At 39.2% G+C, this 18526-nt stretch overlaps 1 pseudogene; it reads right to left on the bottom strand.

The window, feature by feature from the left end:
• Positions 1 to 156: 156 nt before the first annotated feature.
• Positions 157 to 16569, bottom strand: LOC129347501 (probable serpin E3; annotated as a pseudogene).
• Between the last annotated feature and the right edge of the window lie 1957 nt (positions 16570 to 18526).

Here is an 18526-nt window from a genome sequence, read left to right as displayed (position 1 = left end):
CAGACATGGGTCGCAGCAGGACAGGACATGAAACACACATTCCACATACATTTGACTTGGATCTGTCAATAGTCAGGGTTCAGCAATAAAGTGCAACAGTGACAAAGTGCAACAATATCAATATATACCTCACTACATTTAAAACTACATGTAAAACTATAAAACAACACGGTCACTGTCATTTAAAAGCCTAATGGCGGAAGGAATAAAAGAGATGGAGTGAGATAGCGCCTCCCAGAGGGCATCAACACAAACCTGTGTGTCAGTACATGGTCAGAGTGTGCAATAATGCTCTTAGCTTTGTGGAGCACCTGCCTGCTCCATAGAGAGTGTAGGTCAGTAGTCTGCACATCCATGACTCTAGCACAAGTCCCAACTATGCTGGACAACGTGTTTTTGTTTTTTACTGACAGCCCATGAAACCATGATATAAAAGAAAAGGTTAAAAGACTCTCAATAAAAGAACGATAAAAGACAGATGAAATGGGTTTAGATACATTAAAAGAGTTCAGTTTCCGCAGCAGGTAAATAGGTTGTTGGCCTTTTTTTGAAATGACCTCCATGTTTTTGTCAAACTTGAGGTCGGAGTCGAATATTGTGCCCAAGTATCTGTACGTGTCTATGATTTCGACCTCTTCTTTGTTTATGATGCTGACTTCCTGTTTTGCACGTTTTTTCCTGAAGTCAATTATCATGTCTTTTGTTTTTGTAACGTTAAGATCAAGATAATTGTCTTCGCACCAAGTGATAAAATCAGACAGGGCTCTGCCATGCCCTGATTCAGAGCCCTGTAGAAGGGACAACAGAACACTGTCATCAACACGCCATCAACACATCATCAACACGCCATCAACACGCCATCAACACGCCATCAACACGCCATCAACACGTCGTCTGACGCTCTGAAGAAGACTGCAGATGCAGCAGAAACATGTCAGCAAGATAAAACCATCCTTTCCTTACCGAGTTGTCGGATTAAAAGTAAAGCTATTCTATAGATCATTTAAAAGGTTCAAACTGAGTTCATCACCAGACAGAAACTACTTTAAACTCCCACTAAATGGACTAGATGGCTTCATGTTTGTTTCTAGAGAACCACACCAGACAGGAAAGAACTGTAGCCATCAGTTAAACGTCATTATCTACACCTGGTTAGACACAAACCAAATCAGAACACATCAAACACAAAAACATCTCAAACACACAAGTCCATTTAGTCAACAGAACTGAACTGAACTGAACTTTATTTATAAAGCACTTTAAACAGCAGCCGCTGAAACAAAGTGCTGTACAATAAACAATAAATTAAAACATTAAAACAATAAATAAAACATAAATAAAACATACACATATTAAGACAGCAGCACAATAAAACAGAAGCAGAGTCTCATGCTGTGTTAAAAGCCAGTGAATAAAAATAAGTTTTAAGTTTTGTTTTAAAAACCGCCAGTGATGGAGCCTCTCTGATGTGCATGGGGAGATTATTCCACAGACAGAAGCAGAAAAGACAGATTCTATTTCAGTGTCCTCATGGTGACACTAAAAGCTTCTTAATTAAAGAAGGAAAAAATCCAAATAATGTCAGTTCAAGAAATGATGGGTTCATTTCAGTTCAGTTTGAAGGTTTGGGTGAGTTAATGTGAGGAGTGGGAGTATAAAGGAGTGTAAATTAGTGTAGGTGAGGAGCTGAGGAGGGCAGGAGAGGCTAATGTGAGGATTATGCAGCCTAAAGTCTGGAGATTTGGACAGAAAAAAACACTGAACTTACCTCCACCAGGGTCCAACAGAAGGTGCAGACATCCCAACAGCTGAAGAGGTGGAATCTCCTGTCCTGGGATCAGTTCATATCCAGCAGGTGGTTCAAGAGCAGGAAAAAGCTGCTTCTGGATTCTAAATCTACTCCGTTTATTCCAGACTGCTCACTTTACTTTAATATATCACACTTTAGAAGAGAACTGACCACAATCTGGGAAGTTCCTCCTGAAATCTCCTGGTTCCTCCCAGTGCTCTCACTCATCTCCTTTGTTCTCCAGGCTTCTTTCATTAGCAGCAGCTCACAGGTGTATCTGCTTCATGACATCACTTCCTCCCTGCACTTCCTGCCAGGTAGAAATAAAAGTCTATTCTGTCCATTTTCTTTCTGTTGCAAAGTTTCCTGCATTTCCTGCAGTTGATTGATTCATTTTTAAAAGGTCAAAAGAGGTACAGTGGAGAAAAAAGTCATTTTCTCATTCAGAATCATGTTTCTTGTGTCATACAGGGTCTGAATTATTCTGCACATGTTCAGAAGGTTAGAGAGTCTAAACATACGACCAATAAGAACGCTGTAGAAGATCCACTGTCCAGTTCTCTGGTGAATTTAATGAAATATCTAACAGCTCACACTGAATCTTCCTGTGTTTTAGTTCTCCTCAGTGTCCTGCTGTTCCTGACAATGATGCATTCAGCTCCCTACCCTTATTATTCCTTATTGGCCCTGAAGAAATGCAGCACATTAGAGGAAAGGCTGACAAAGCACACAAGGTCAGTTACTGAGCATATGAACCAGAGAACTCGAAGTAGATGAGTGTCTTTGGTTCTATTTCCTGGTAAGTGATTCCACCAACATGAAGAAGCTCCATGAACGGATTCATTAAAGCTCCATGAACGGATTCATTAAAGCTCCATTTTGTACATATTTCTGGTAGTTTTATCTGTGTGTGTGTGTGTGTGTGTGTGTGTGTGTGTGTGTGTGTGTGTGTGTGTGTGTTGATACATATATGAAGAAATGTGTAAATTGAATGGAAAGTCCAGTGGGAGTCTGAGTGTCACCAAGTCAGAGTTTATGTCTCAACTGCGGACGTTAGAGAAGACAGGCGGAGACAGTCTTAGTGGGCGGAGCTAAACTACCTGAAACCTGTGTTTCATTCGTTATAGATCTCATTCCATCATTCTGAAATCAGTTTATTTCTCCCCCTCTTCTCTGTAACTATTTAGTTTAGAATTCTTTGCCTCTCCTGACAACTTTTGATAGAACAGCAGAAAAATACCTTCAATTATTACAATATCACTGTGATTCTCCACTGTGTATTATGCAGAATTGTAATATGATAGCAATTTATTTGTGTTGTGTTCATTATTGATGCCTTTAACTCTTCCATGCATAGAGGTCATGACAGTGTGCAGCTCTTCTAAAGCTGTTTTCTTGTATGTGCATGAGTTTTGATGGCATAGTTGGACATCAGCCACTACAGTGGATCCTATTGCATCATTTCTTCCACTGCCAGTGATTGGCTAGCCATTGCAAATTCTTTAAAAAAAAAAAGAGTCAAACCAAGATGGCCGGCAGGCAGCCAGAAACACCAAGTAGCTCATTTTCTTTTGTTCAAGCCTTCTATAAAAAAGAGACCTTTGCAGGAAAGAAAAATATGGTGACATCGAGGAACATCTAAGGAGTCATGCAATTGCAAAATTTTCCAAGTATTGATGTTATATTGGGAGGCAATTATGATTAATCTCATGTCCACTAAAGTGCACATCATGCATCACCAGCTATATTTCAGCTACAATTCATTGACCACAATTATGGTATTACTGCTGCTGTTCTTGAAAATATGTCATCTGAGAGACTTGGGAATCTATACAGGAGAGTGAATCCCTCAATGCTGTTTGAATTATTTATGCATCAATTATTTTATTTTATAGTTCACATCACATTTCACAGTTCAATACACTGTATATCATTTTATCCATTTGTTTGTTAAATCCATATTTCTAGAGCAAAATGCATGGTGGCCATCTCAGTGGACATGTAAATATATTTTTTAGAAAAATGGGTTGAAATAAAATAAAGTTCAAACCTTGTTTTTCATGCCTAAAGATGAATAAAAACAATTGGGTGAAAAAAATCCTAACTGAGGTTATCATAATTCATGCATGAATGGGAGTTAGGTAAAGTTGGCAAGATATTCACAGATTCGGACTTCCGGCATCAATAACTCATGAGATATACGTTTTAAAAACATAAACAATGCCTCTTTCAAATCGCTGTAAGCTAGACAATGTGCTACGAGGCCAGTTTTATCAAAAGTCGCTGTCTTTCAAGTTGCAGAAATAGCACTGATGTCTATGAGCAGCCGGCTGTGCAACGAGTGAACAGGGACCGTCTGCAAATAGCAAAACCGCTGCAACAGCGAAGAGAGACAAATATTCAATTACTTAACTTTTATACACTGTAGTGTCACCAAATTTACTGCAGCCATCAATTGTCTCCTGCTGGTCATACTACAACTCTTGGTTTGACACTAAATACAAAATCTGAATTTTAAGAAATTTTCATTATTTTAGTATTGTTTTATTAGTAATAAATTCAATAACTTCACTCTTGTTTACTTTAGTGTCAACAAAATCACTGGAGCCTTCAATTGGCTTCTGCTGGTCATACTACAACACTTGGTTTGATATTAAGTACAAAATTAGAATTTTAAATAATTTTTATTGGTAATAAAATTCATTAACTTCACTCTTATGTACTGTAGTGTCACCAAACTCGCTGCTGCCATCAGTTGTCTCCTGACTGTCATAGTACAACCCTTGGTTTGATATTAAATACAAAATCTGAATTTTAAGGAATTGTTATTGGTAATAAAATTCAATAACTTCACTCTTATACATTGTAGTGTTACCAAAATCACTGGAGCCATCAGTTGACTCCTGCTGGTCGTACTACAACTCTTGGTTTGATATTAAATTAAAAAATCTGAATTTTAAGGAATTTTTTTCTTATTTTCTTATTATTTTATTAGTAATAAAATTCAATAACTTCCCTCTTATGTACTGCAAAAAGATTACACTCTGTCTAACTCAGTTGGCTCCTGTTGATCATACTACAACTCTTGGTTTGATATTTAACTATTTTTCATGATTTTAAGGATTTTTTTATTGGTAATGAAATTGGAACACAGAGATACAAAAGTTAAAAATCCTGGCTCTAAGCCTTAATACAGTTTAGAGTGGACTTCACAGTTTATGTCACATGAGTGCATCTACATTAGCATAACATTTAATTTAATGTAGATGAGTTTTACTGCTCCAATCACAGACTGACCTGCTGCTGACATCACCTGTTCACCTGGAGCTCACCTGTTCACCCGACAGCAGCAACAAACTGGAGAAGAACTGAGGGATTCTGATCACAAGTTCATGGATCAAATAATAATTCAGTGGAATCTTTACTGCAGTAACACATTTTCTTCACCATCATATTACCTGAAAACTAAAAGACTCTCCTCAGTGAAGCAGCTCCTGGTTTATAAATCAAAACGCTGGAAAACACAGAGAAATACTAAAAGATCATTTTATTAAAACCAACAGAAGCTGGAAGAGGATTTTTTTTTTTTTAAAAGGCTTTTGTTGCATAAATTCTGCAGCTTCCTGTTGTTGTTGTGGGAACAAGGTTTGACAAAATCGGACTTTCTGAGTGTAAACTGACTCAACGAAACCTGAACTCCAGTCAGAGAGAACAGGTTCCATTAGATTAGATTCTTTATTGTCAGTGGAAAAACAAACATTTTTAGTGCCCAAAACACCACGACAACACGAGTAAACTTGTTTTATGGCCTAACAAAGACAAAAACACACACAAAAAAACTCTTACATTTCACTTTCTTTCAGATTCTGTGCTGTTTAGAATCAAAATGAAAATAGAAAATAAAAATCTGTTTCAGTCCAATATTTTACTAAAACATTTCACAAATACTCCAAACACTGATAAGAACATTTCATATAAATCATCCATGCAAAAACCTCCAATCTCCAATTATTCTTTATAAATTTATACATTTTTACTGATATATTTGAAAAATATCAAAAAAAGGAAAACATACAGTAGAATTTTTTTTTTAAATAAATAAAAAACAAAACACATTTTCACATCTGAGCTCAGAAACTAAAATCATAGTATTTTAAACGTAAATCTCACTTTTAGGTCGGATATTGTCCATTTATAAAGGAAACACAGAAAAGTGGGAAATATAAAATAGAAATAATTTTAAAGAAGTGATAAAAAGCCCTCATTTCACACACATACACACTTATAACGACCAGAATTATCACCAGAAGGACTCAATTATCAGCCAGAAACGTTAAAAACAGAAATAATTCATTAGTTTTCTTTCCATCAGAGAAAACTAAGCATATTTAGGCTTCAAGTCTTGTGAAATTATCTTTACTGTACACATTACTGCTCTCTGGCGGACACAGGCGGTAACGACACTAATTATTTGAGGCAAAGCTGGCGACATTACAGAGGAGCAGCACTTCCTGTTTCAACGTAAAACTATCGTAATGCTCTTATGCTAAAACGTGGTTTTGTGAGACTCAGAAGAATCTGCAGTATGAACCAAAATCTATTTAAGGACCACTAGCTTGTCGACTCCCTCAAATTGTGTTTGTTGTCACTATACGTTCAAAAATGAACACGTTATAGGTAATGTACAAATGCATTCGTGACCGGAAGTGTTAGCCGAGCTAGCGGAAGTGCTAACGAGGGTTTGTTATGACATGGACTAATACCTTAACACATGTAGTTCTAAAATCAATTCTCTCCAAGACACAGAGCTCTAGCTCCGTTTCCTGTCCCAGGTCTAATGTTTCAGCCTGATATCGTGATCAGCACCTTTTAAAGAGACGCTGCTGGTAGCGCTGGAGTTAGCTTGTCACTAGCTTCTGATTAGCTGCTAGCTCGCTAACGCTGCCATCACGGAGATGCAGCTATAGATTGTCTTTAGCTACATTGTGGATTCATTTCCTGTTTGGACGTGACTCAGACTACAACAAAAGTAATCGGAGCAAGTGGAGAAGCTAGCTGTCGTTAAATACGACTTGGTTTACACCAGAGATCCTTCTGAATCGAGCAAAATCGCTTAGTAATACGTTTGACATAAAATGTACAATAAAGATGCTTTTACGTTGAAGATGAACAGGAAGTGCTGCTCACCTGTAATGTCGCCAGCTATACAGTTAGTAATAATGTCGTGTCGTTACCGCCTGTGTCCACAAGAGGTCAGTAGCGCCCCCGCCTGTGACATGATCTTACATGAGAGATTAGATGACAGCAGAGACTGACACAAATCTCTGTCCCTGCAACCGATCAATAATCAATAACAACACTGATACATTATCAACCAATCATATTTTGGTCATTTTGTACATGTTTCTGGTAGTTTTATCTCATATTTTGGTCATATTCACAGGACTCACCTGTTTTGAGAAAATCTCCACAACTCCTTGCACTGCTGGCATTTTCTGCACTTTTACAATTACATGTATTCCACAAGCCACTTTATGCTGATGTCACTTATAGTGTAGTAATACTGTATTTATTCATTTTTCATTCTTGTATGTATTATTGTTATTATAATTATTATCTTTACTGTAGTAAACTGTAGTTAGTGCTGCTCTGAAAGATTTTTGCTGCTCTAACACTGGAAATTTCCCCTGACCTGGGGAGTAATAAAGGACTGTTGTATATCTATGTGCAAGAACTGATACCTCATCTTCCTGTATATAGTCTTCTACATGGTATTTAAAAAAATCTGTGCATATATCCCTCTGGGCTGGAAACTGATTATAGTTTACTGCTATGGTGTATGGCTCTGGCATTAAATATACTACATATATAGCTGGTGGTAAATTCAAAAATATGTAGACGAGCAAATCAAGTATAGTGAGGGTGATGCAGAGTAGATTGATGGAAATGGGCAGCTGGAAGCAGTGGGCTGGAGGAAGGTCAGCAGCAGCAGCATCCCACAGATGGAGATTAGGCCAGTTGGTGGGAGAACCACCACAGATCTGAAGCATCCAGCTCTGGGATCAGGGACACTCGGAGAAAGGACACAGGGAGAAACAGAGTGAGTGTAATGCAATAATGGTATATATACTGTATATTAAATATAATGGTAGATAGAGAAGGGCTCAGTGCATCCAGAGAGGTCCTCCAGCAGCCTAGGCCTGTAGCAGCAGAACTAGGGGCAGAACTAAGGGACGTCCAAGAGGGGAAGTCAGTTGTGCAAATGAAGACACCAGCTCACCCCGTCAGGGTCCCCCAGTCGTCCCCCATCGTCACCTTCATCATTTACACCTGACAGGAAAACCTTCATCTTCATCAATTATACCTGACAGGAAAATCTTCATCATCATCAGTTACACCTGACAGGAAAACCTTCTTCTTTATCTTCATCAGTTACAGAGTTAGGGTTCTTCAACAGGTCCTCCATCAGCAGGTCAGTTCTGTTTCAGATCATCAGATGAAGCTCTGGGAAACGTTGCATCAATGTAGAAAAGTTTCCTGGATGGTTTTTTTTATTTCACCACTGAACATGAATCACAGAACAGAAACAGATTATTTATTAATTTCATTTCTAAACTTCTGAGAGAGAAGGTCCAACAGGAGTAATTCACACACGTGTTCCAAAGCTTCTGTTCACAAAAACCCTCCAGGAGCTCAAGGATAGGTCACCTGTTGATGCTCAGCTCAAACCTGTCTGCTCCACTGAGTATTTCTGTAGTGTCTGATCAGTGCAACTCATTCAAAGATCTATTTATTTTCATACTAAAACTAAAATGTCAAACAGCATACCCTGACTAGGGTGCTTTTCTAGACTAAAACATTGAAAACATCTGTATGATGTGAAGTAAATACCTGTGTGAACCTGTTGCAGTAGAAATAAGAACGGCCGATCTGCTTTGAAAACTGGAGCTCGGGATCTTTTGAGGAGGACCATCCCTGCAGGGATAGAAAATCATGTTTTAGAAACTTTAGACAGTTGGTTTGTTCTGTTCTATTAACCCTCGTGTCGTCCTGCGGCTCAAAATTGACCCGTTTTAAATTTTGAAAATGTGGGAAAAAAATATTTTCACAGTGAAACTTCTGATGTCCACATTTTCAACATTTTGGGGAAATTGTTGAACATTTTTTTGGTGGAAAAAAATGTTAAAATGTTTCTCAACAACATTCATAAAAAAATCAACCAAAATCCAGCGAATTTCACTGGATTTTGGTAGATTTTTTTTGTGAATGTACTTAAAGACAATAGTAGAAGTTTTACTGATATATATATATATATAATCACTTTAGATAGATTTTTTGGAATATTTTTACTCATTTCTTGAAAATATCTACAAGAATTTTCTTGCCAAATCTGGGGGATTATTTTAAAATAAAACTTTTAAGGGAAACTTCTAAGGAATTATTGGAGTTTTCTTCTGAAGCTTTTGCAAATTTTCAGAAATTTGGGGAATTTTTTTGCTGAATTTTTGGATCTTTTTTCAGACAAGGAAACAATATTTTTTGGTGCCTGTAAATGAGGACAACAGTAGGATTAATATCTATTTGTTATATTAATATCTATCATATTATCACCAGTAGCAGCAGCTGCTTTGGTCCCGTCCTCCGTGACTTCTATCCTGACTTCATGAAAGGCATCAGACACATAGAGACCCTCCTCCACTTCAGAAGGAACAAACTGTCAGATACCTGAAGAACCTGGGATTAAACCTGAAGGACATCCTGGATGTTTATGAACTGATGGACTGACCTGAGATCCCGGTGAAGTCGGCTGCTGTGGGGTTGAAGGCGTCGCTGATGCCCATAGCGGGGAGCACCGACCTCAGGTTGAACTTGTTCTGCATTCTGAATCTGGAAACACCAGAAGAAGATCCATGTTTATGAACCAAGCCTCATGAAGAGTCTGCAAGTCCTGAACCAGTCTCTAATCCTGAAGCATTGTTCTCTACCTTGGGAGGAAGATGTCCATCCTGGTTCTGCGCAGGCCGGTGTCCCAGGACGCTAGGTGGCGCTGTGTGAGCTGAGCCTCCAGGGAGGACAGTAGCGTCTTCCTCTCGCTGGGTAGAACCACCTGCAGGCTCAGGGAGCGGCCCAGGAACGGCAGCTCCAGAACCGTGTAGCGCTGATCCGATCCCGTCCTGAGCTGACCTGAGGGGAGATCAATGAGGTCAGGACTTCTTCTGATTCAGTCATCAGTAGAGTTTAGCTCAGGTCTATTTCCACCTGATTTCACTTTAAACGTCACAGAACCATGTCCAACAGATTAAAAGAAAGACAACACCAGAGTAGAAACAGAAACGACTCACATCATTTGTAAATGCGAAACATATTTAACTAAACATTTTATTAAATATCGAGAAAGTGAAACATTTTCTCTTGTCACTGTGATAATAAACAATTATTGGATGGTGAAAGAAAATGTATTTAAATGTTCTGAATGGAACAAGGTTGTAATTAAATACAGGCAGGACTGGAAAATAAAGAGATTACAGAGATAACAGTGAGTTTCTAATAAATGTGGAGCTGCATGTCTGATAGAGGAACTGGTTGATGAGAAACAGATGGTAGAAGCTCCACTGGGATCAGCTGCAGAGAGGGATTAATGTCATTTAGTTCAGAAAATGACAAAGAAACAGTCAAACATCACCTTGATGATGATCAGAACTGTCACTGACAAATGTTATTGAACAACCATCTAAGAAGTTTAAATAACTGAAGTTCCAAATGTTCATAGAAATACTGCTCTTTTAAATTCACTGGAGATATATATATATATATATATATATATATATATATATATATATATATATATATGTATGTATGTATATGTGTGTGTGTATATATGCAAAAGTATTGGCTCATCCATCCAAATAATCAGAATCAGGTGTTCCAATCACTTCCATGTCCACAGGTGTATAAAATCCAGCACCTAGGCTGCAGACTGCTTTTACAAACATTTGTGAAATAATGGCTCGCTCTCAGGAGCTCAGTGAATTCCAGCGTGGAACTGTGATAGGATGCCACCTGTGCAACAAATCCAGTCGTGACATTTCCTGGCTCCTAAATATTCCACAGTCAACTGTCAGCTGTATTATAAGAAAGTGGAAGTGTGTGGGAACGACAGCAACTCAGCCACCAAGTGGTAGGACACGTAAACTGACGGAGCGGGGTCAGTGGATGCTGAGGAGCATAGTGCCAAGAGGTGGCCAACTTTCTGCAGAGTCAATCGCTACAGACCTTCAAACTTCATGTGGCCTTCAGATTAGCTCCAGAACAGTGCTTCAGCAGAGAGCTTCATGGAATGGGTTTCCATGGCTGAGCAGCTGCATCCAAGCCATACATCACCAAGTGCAATGCAAAGCGTGGGATGCAGTGGTGTAAAGCAGCCACCACTGGACTCTAGAGCAGTGGAGACGCCTTCTCTGGAGTGACCAATCACGCTTCTCCATCTGGCAATCTGATGGACCAGTCTGGGTTTGGTGGTTGTCAGGAGAACCATACTTGTGGGACTGCATTGTGCCAAGTGTAAAGTTTGGTGGAGGGGGGATTATGGTGTGGGCTTGTTTTTCAGGAGCTGGGCTTGGACCCTTAGTTCCAGTGAAAGGAACTCTGAATGCTTCAGCATACCAAGACATTTTGGACAATTCCATGCTCCCAACTTTGTGGGAACAGTTTGGAGCTGGTCCCTTCCTCTTCCAACATGACTGTGCACCAGTGCACAAAGCAAGGTCCATAAAGACATGGATGACAGAGTCTGGTGTGGATGAACTTGACTGGCCTGCACTGAGTCCTGACCTCAACCCCATAGAACACCTTTGGAATGAATTAGAGTGGAGACTGAGAGCCAGACCTTCTGGTCCAACATCTGTGTGTGACCTCACAAATGTGCTTCTGGAAGAATGGTCAAAAATTCCCATAAACACACTCCTAAACCTTGTGGACAGCCTTCCCAGAAGAGTTGAAGCTGTTCTAGCTGCAAAGGGTGGACCCACGTCATATTGAACCCTATGGATTAGGAACGGGATGTCACTTATGTTCATATGCGAGTCAAGGGCAGGTGAGCGAATACTTTTGGCAATATAGTGTGTGTGTATATATATATATATATATATATATATATATATATATACTATATTTATATATATATATATATATATACTATATATATATATATAAGCAGCAACCACAGGGAGAGCAGAAGGCGGAGGATGCTGCGTGAAACGTGCAGCAGAAGCGACTTCAGATGAGTGAAACTAATCACAGAATACACCCAGTCATATAATACACTGTATATACACTCTATAACTAAACTGAACAGTTCCTTCTAACTACATCCTAGAAGCTCATCCAGTGGATGATTCTGGTCTCTTACCAAAGCTGACCTCTGCAGCCTCGGTACTTCATGGGCACCTTGATGGGAGTCCCATCAGACAGGATGAAGGGCAGGTTCTGGGAGTTGGTGAACAGAAACTGCTTCTGCCAGATGCCCCTGAAGGCCACCGTGTTGACCAGCGCCACCTGCAGGTGGGTGTCCCCACCACAGGGCCTCGGCCTGGGCCTCTCCTGATCCAGAGAGCTCTCCGCTGCTGCTTCCCTGACTGGAGGGGCCACGACTCATCTGGAGGGAACCAGGGGAACGGCAGGGGTTAATGGAGAGGCCACGAGGCCGTTATCGACTCATGTGGTCTGATGCCATGAATAAATGAATGAACTGGACGACTCACAAGAACACAAAAAGAAAAAGCCGACAAGAAAACAAAAAATCAGCCATCAGGGATCGCTGCAAAAGAAATAATCTTATCATGGACTGGGACAGGGGGAGGATTTTAACATCAGAGACCCAACAAACATAAACGATGGATCAAGGAGGGCCATCGAGATCAGGAAGCAGGCGAGCTGCTCCATGAAACCGGGACCGAGGGGGACTACACCCTCTAATACCTGGGACTCCATCCTCCAGAGACCACCGGACGGCGGGGGGCGTGGCCTATCTGACAGATTCTGACAGAGCTGTCAGACTGGTCACATGATAAAAAGGACACGTCAGCACACGCCAGATGACGCTCTGAAGAAGACTGCAGTTGCAGTTGAAACATGTCAGCTAAGGTGAAAACCATCTTATTTTGATTTGTTGGTGTAAAAGAAATAACGTTATCCTATGATAGTCAACAACAAAATGAACATCATCCAAAATAATAAAAGTTTGTATCTATCTATCTATCTATTCTATCTATCTATCTATCAAAACATGATTAAATTGCTGAAACAGCTTTGAAAGAAGTCAAAAGTCACACTGTTTTCCTGTTCCAGTCCCTTCAAATTTATTCATTTTTCTGTTTTATTTTTTGGTTATGTGATCATTTTGCATTTCTTTATGGTCATTTTGTGTCTCTTTGCGGTCATTTTTGTGTGTTTTTGTTCAAATTTTTTGTTTCTGTGATTATTTTGTGTCTTTTTGTGGTCATTTGGTCAACACTCAGGCTTCATTAGCTGTAGCACATTAGATCTAACAGTACAATTGATGATAAGCATTAGCTCTAATACGTTACTGTAAAAAATTAGCTGTCATGCATTAGTTGTAGTATAATATATGCAATACATTAGTTGCAGTACAATAGATGCAAACAATGAGCTCTTATACATTTAAACTATTGCAGTAAAAGATGAATATTAGAGCTAAAATGCTGCAGTAAAAGAAGAATATTAGAGGAAAAATACTGCAGTAAAAGATAAATAATATGTGTGTGTGTGTGTGTGTGAGACACTAAACCACAGAAACATAACCTGTAGTTACTGTGCGTAGAACACAGCTGTGTTTACTCGCACTAAGCTCCACTCTCCTTACTGAGCATTTAAAGGTTTGGAAGATCCTCCATGATGGCGGAGGGGACTGATTTCCAGGTCACAGTAGCAAAGAGCACTCAAGGAGTAAGTATAAGTTGGATGCTTAGAAGCGCTATTGTTAAATATAGCAACTTTTATTATTTTCGAGCAGCTGTTTGCCACATGCAGCCCTAAACTGTAACAGCTCTCCAATAGAAACACTTCTTGGTGAACAGTTTTATGACCAGGAAAACAATTTGGACTACAATGTACTCTTCATATATGTTTATATTCATGGAAACAAAACCATTGCTCACTTATTGAACATTAAATGCAGTGGACACACACCATCAGAGTCAAATGGTTTGGACAAAAAGGAAGTCTCTTACTACTAAATCAAGACATCAAACTTGCGGAAGATCACGGTGGAGACCTCAAAGTTTCGCTCCAGCCATCCATTTGTAGCCTGAAGTCCTGCGAGAGGTTGGACATGTCGGCCCACTTCCTCATCTTAGAGGAGAACTGGATCAGACTGAGACAAGGACATGTTAGGATTTATTTTTTTAAGGCACTGCTAGCTGAACACTGAACTTGATGTCACATATGAGTAATACAATATTGATATTTGTAATGTATAAAACAGTGTTATGGTCACTTTAAGAAGTACCTGCGCAAGGTATTATGGGATGCCTGTTACCCCATGTTTGGCAGTCTGGTCTGGCAGTTCAGAAGTAAACACATTGAAAGACACCACTCTCGTTTCGCCTCATTATATTTTATGTCTATATAAGATATACAGACATTACAATATTAATAACCATTTGTTGTGTAATTAATGTATGAGTTGTGTTGACCTGAATAGAGAGAGAGAATTAACCCCAGGCTCTGAAGGGTTAAATACATGATGGATACACACAGGTCAGGCTGGAAAGCTACAGCTGCGCACACACACACACACACACACACACACACACACACACACACACACACACACACACACACACACACACACACACACACACACACACACACACACACACACACACACACACACACACACACACACACACACACACACACCAGTACAAAGAGTGTTTTCACACACACAGCACATTCCTATGTCCTTATAATAAAACAACTAATTTTACTGAAACCGCTAAACTCAAGGTTGTTTAAGAGTGGAAACCATAATAATCCTCCCTATGAGACACCACCAGCAGCTGCATCACATCTCAGTTAACAGAGGAATAAGACTGACAGGTAGAGAGAGGGAAGAGGGTTCTAGGAGGTTCTTTTACAGGATGGTTCCTGGAGATTGGATGAATTGTGTGCCAGAGATATGGACGTATCTGTGCACCAACCAATGGGAGAGCTAAGTCTACACCACGGTTATCCCCACCTTTAGCCAATCACTGTTCAATATTTGAATGATATGTTTGTGTTCAATAACCAATCACATTTCACAATACGGTATAAAATGTTCTGTTCATATCAGACTTTGTCATTTTCTGGGAGGCTGTTCCAGACAGAAAAGGTCCTTGATCAAGATTCTTTTGAGACACTGATGGCAGAAAATAAACAGCTTAACTGGAAAGTAGTAGTTTGTTTTCTATCTCAAAAAACGGACCTGCTCAACAGACACAAGTGTCAAAAAGCATTCACACAAAGCAACTAACTTTCCACTGTAAAATAATAAAAACAAGGGTTTTCTTGCAGTGAGAATTGTTTTACACCATCCAGAGGTTTGAGCAGGCACCAAAGGAAAATAATAACAGAACTTAGTATGAAATCCGTTTTCACATTTTGGGTTCCAAGTACTCAAGCATTATTGATGTGTCTGTTACTGAATAGTGAGAAAAAACAGAAAAATACTCAGATTTTTGTCAGATAAATTCACTCTACAGCATTTTATCAGTCATGCTCACTGCTGTGTGTGGTCAAACATCCATTTTAAGATAAGAAAAACTCAGCAGTAGGTTTAAGAATGAAACTAGCCCAGATGTTAAAGAACGACAAGTCTGAAAAAGAACAGGAAAACATTTTCAGTTCAGTGGCTGAACTAAATAGTCTGATACCAAGTCGAAGAAGTCATCTTGATGGTGTGGTTGCATTTTTGTTAAAATCGAAGATAAACTTTGCAAAAAACTTTTTAATATCACAACTCAACAACCAACTTGGCAGAGCATCTAAAGACAGCAGGTTAAACGCATTTGTTTTCTAATCCTGGATCATTCTTGTGTTGGAATCACAAGTTCACATATTTCTGTTTTCAGAAATCATATGAATAAGGGGCTGCTCTGTTGTTATCATCATATCACAATATCTCATTCAGAGTGCAGTTATTTCTTCTGTTACTGATCTACATCACCATGTAACACAAAACGCCTGCCTGGTGGCTAGTTTGGCCTCAAACAAAGAATGAGCAGCTTCTTCCGATGCTGCTACATCCCAATACTCATGTTAAAATAATGTGTTTTTTGAAAATGAATACTTGTAAACATTCTACTCGACCCACAAAATCAATTCAGAACCTCTAAATGTGTACACTATGGGCTCTCTGAGAAACGTTTATAACCTGAGGTAGCTCTGTGACACAGACAAAGAGGAGATATAAAAACAGGTCTACTGTGCTTGTTCACTGGCTCCTGTTTAAAATAACTCACTGAACAACTGCTGACATTTTTCAACTCACTTTGGCAAAGCCTGAGTTTGCAAACACATAGTTCATGATCCAGTAGTTTGAAGGATTACACAGCTTTAAAAGAATAAAAGACATTTAACCAGAATCCATTAGTTATTTAAAATAGTTGAGTGTTTTTATGCATTGGACCGTATTCAGAGGCAGGTTTTACTGGATTATTGTCCTGCAGAGGCGCCAGCGTCTGACCTGAGTTTGGACGAGTGAAGGATCCTCCCTCCATCAGTCCTTTACCCACTGTGGGAGTGGAGCCCTTCCTGCAGGCTGCATCCAGCCAACAGGCCAGCCAGTGCACCACCTCCCCCTGCAGAGACACACAAAGTGAACCATGTTAGCAAACAGCGGCGGCACCATCGTTCTGCTGATATAGAAAGCTTGATGACCGCTGGTCCGCTTCAAGCAATTTAAACAGAAGCATGAAAGGTTATGCACCACAATTACACATGTACACACACTTAGCTAAAACCTCTGCAAAACTTTAACAGCAGAAATCACAAGTGGTTGTTTTGACGGTGAGTCTGTTGAATGCCCCAGTGAGACATAATTGCACAGCATTTTAGCTGAGGTACTGAGAATTACATTTTTAGAAATAAAAGTCAATTAAAAACAAGCACAAAAGACAATTGCATTTGGTCTTCTCATTTTCAAACATAATACCTACACAAAACAGCTGACAGTAACAGCAAATTGGGTTTGAATTATTCTGACAATTATTTCATCTAATGCATCACTTTTTAAGAAAAAAGTCAAATGTGTGTATTTTCAGTTTTTTTATGTCACTGTAAGAAAGCATTTATGTCCACTTTATGATTTTAGATCCTGCATTTAGGTTTTCAATCTCATTTTCTCCTTCCTCTGTACGTTTTTGACATCATAGTAATTCTAATTATTATTATTTCCCACCTAACACATTTTGTAACACCCAGAAATGTGACACAACCAGGTTGTTGTTGTTGCTATTACAAATTCAATATATTCAGGTGTGTGGCCTGTTCAATCTGGCATCCCATATTTTTTTTTTTAACCAATTTTCTGACAAGCGATTAACAGAATGATCAACTACTCATCTGGACAATAATCTGAATATTAGACAATAAAAAAAATAATAGTAGCAGCAGGCTGCACAGTAGCTTGGTGGTTAGCTCCGTCGCCTCACAGCTAGAAGATTCTCGGTTTGTGTCCCAGTCTTCCTGGGATCTTCCTGCATGGAGTCTCCATGTTCTCCTGTACATGCGTGGGTTTCCTCCAGGTTCTCCCACAGTCCAGAAACATGCTGAGGTCAATTGGTGATTCTAAACTGTCCATAGGTGTGAATGTTTGTCTCTCTGTGTAGCCCTGTGATACAGTTACCTGTCCAGGTGAACCTGTGATAGACTGTTACCTGTCCAGGTGTCCCCTGCCTTCACCCGCAGTCAGCTGGGATAGACTCCAGCCCCCCATGACCCTGATGAGGATCAAGAGGATCCGACGACTCGACGGACAGACGCTTTATTAATCCCGAGGGAAATTCAAAATATTCAGCAGCTTACATACAAAAACAAAAATAACAAAAAGGCAAAACAGACAGGTTAGTAACATGAACGTTAACGGTTAGTATATACTCTAAAAAACTTGCTGTATAATACTATAAACATTTCTAATTTTAAAATCTATAGAAATACTAATTGTATTAAAAGTCAATAAAACAGTGTTTACACCTTTCAAGACAACGTGGTTTAAAGTGATTTAAAATTATTTAAATGGTTTAAAGTGATTTTGACAGGTAGCACGAAAACACTTGTAAACTACATAAAATGCAGACATTCTACAATCACATTGGATCAGTCCTGATGTGCTCATGACTGCGTGAGTATCAGGTAAACAACACTTAAAACAGGATGATGAAATTTAAGAAAAACAATGCAATATATTATTAATGGTAATAACTTTATTTACACTGACCTTTCTCTCTGGCTGTGGTGGGCACTGGACACTTTACCACCAACAGCTGCTGGAAACTGATTTTTGTTTCACACCTTTGCTTTTTCCTTTTGAAAAACAATCACAGTCCATAACATCTATTTTTTCAGGACAACTCAGATCATATGTCACATAAGGATGCAGGAGTGTGACCTGAGTCATGTACTTCATTTCAGTGTGAAAGAAACTTGAAAATGATCAGGTTGAAATGCGAACATTTT

The sequence above is a fragment of the Amphiprion ocellaris genome, chromosome 19, assembly GCF_022539595.1.
Source record: "Amphiprion ocellaris isolate individual 3 ecotype Okinawa chromosome 19, ASM2253959v1, whole genome shotgun sequence".
Lineage (NCBI taxonomy): Eukaryota > Metazoa > Chordata > Actinopteri > Pomacentridae > Amphiprion > Amphiprion ocellaris.
The sequence above is the reverse complement of the archived record's forward strand: the minus strand, read 5'-3'. Positions and strand labels throughout refer to the sequence as shown.